The 1732-nt window shown below is 36.8% G+C and overlaps 1 pseudogene; it reads left to right on the forward strand.

Annotated features, from left to right (window-relative positions):
• Positions 1-443: 443 nt before the first annotated feature.
• On the forward strand, positions 444-1194 carry LOC111151901 (annotated as a pseudogene).
• The last annotated feature ends 538 nt before the right edge of the window (positions 1195-1732 follow it).

Below are 1732 nucleotides of genomic sequence, written 5' to 3' on the forward strand. Positions count from 1 at the left end.
TATATTACAATCTTACAATCTTACAATCTTACAATCACATTATAAATGTTTTTGGATAACAAGTTTTTATTTGCAAGTCAATAAGACCATAAATATCTGTCCAATTAAGCTCTAAACTGCATCGAACATCACCTCTGATAGGGACAATATACATTACTAAAATCAACTGAATGATTGTCCCCAAACTAAGAGATACTTAGAATTAGAGGTAAAAAGCATATAAAATTTTAAAAGATAACTAATGTGGAAAGTGAAATACATTCATTACTAAGCAATTCCATTCTACTTTTTTAAAAAAATGTTTAAATAATTTAATTTTTGTAGCTTAATTACAATAACATATGATGGATTTCAATCTGATTCTTAATTTTGCAAAACTAGCTTCAAGAATTATTGGAAGAGGTTTTTTTCATGGTACCTTGGAGGTGGTAGACTGTGTTAGGATGAAGCTGAACATTTCTTTCCCAGGTCCTGATGCCGGAAACTCATTGAAGTGGACAATGAACACAAACTGTACCTTTTATGAGAAGCATATGGTCACAGAAGTTGCTGCTGATGCTTGGGGTGAAGAGTGGAAGTGTTACATGGTCTGAATCAGTGGTAGCAATGACAAGCAAGGCTTCCCCATGAAAGAAGATATCTTGACCCATGATTGTGTCTGCCTGCTGCTGAGTAAGGGGCACTCTTGCTACAGATCAAGAAGGACTGGAGAAAGAAAGCACAAGTCTGTTCAGGGTTGAACTGTGGGTGCCAATCTCAATGTTCTCAACTTGGTCATTGTAAGAAAAAAAAGTGGGGGTTGGGGGGATATTTCTGGATTCACTGATACTACTGTGCTTCATCACCTAGGGCCCAAAAGAGCTAGCAGAACCCATAAACATTTCAATCTCTCTAAAGAAAATGATGCCTACCATTATGTTGTGAGAAAGCCCCTAAACAAAGAAGAATTCTAGAAGCAAAGCAACCAAGATTCAGCATCTTGTTTCTCCAGGTGTCCTCCAGTACAAACACTGATGTATTGCCATAAAGAAACAGAGTACTTAGAAAAATAAGAAATAGGCTGCAGAATATATTAAACTTTTGGCCAAGAGAATGTAGGAAGCCAAAGAAAAACTCCAGGATCAGATTAACAAGAAACAGAGAATGTCCTCTTTGAGAGCTTTTATCTCTAAGCCTGAGTGCAATCAGAAATGAGATTTTCTAAGAGTAACAAATACATAAGATCATACATCCAAAAAAAAAAAATTTAACAACAACAACAAAAAGAAATGGAAAAGGAACTGAAACTTTGGCTATACATGAGTAAACCCTTAAACTCCACATGCTTCTTGAGAAAGATAGAGCAGAGTTAAATTTCTAAATCTCTGCCCCCCATCAGTCCACTCTACTACCACTTCACTTTATGGAACTCCAATCACTGCAACTCATTAAAAAAAGTGTATTAGCGTCCTTTCCTTGCATGTTGTTTTATAAAAAGCATCTGTCTTCCACATGGAAGGCAGCAAACAATAAACATTGAATAATGATCCTTTGCCCCTAAAAAATACTGTGCCTTCTTCAGTCTAATGTCACATTTAGTGGGTTTCATGCTATTCATGGTACGCTGGAGATTGCCCCCAAAAGATCCATATAGATTCCAGGGGTGTCCTTGACCATGAGTGTGCTCACATGGCATCAATGGCTGCCTTCTTTCACTGTTAAAAAGTCAGCTAAGAGCAATGTGTCTGCTAGA

The sequence above is a fragment of the Enhydra lutris genome, unplaced genomic scaffold, assembly GCF_002288905.1.
Source record: "Enhydra lutris kenyoni isolate GAN:26980312 unplaced genomic scaffold, ASM228890v2 scaffoldscaffold2, whole genome shotgun sequence".
In the NCBI taxonomy this organism is placed as follows: domain Eukaryota; kingdom Metazoa; phylum Chordata; class Mammalia; order Carnivora; family Mustelidae; genus Enhydra; species Enhydra lutris.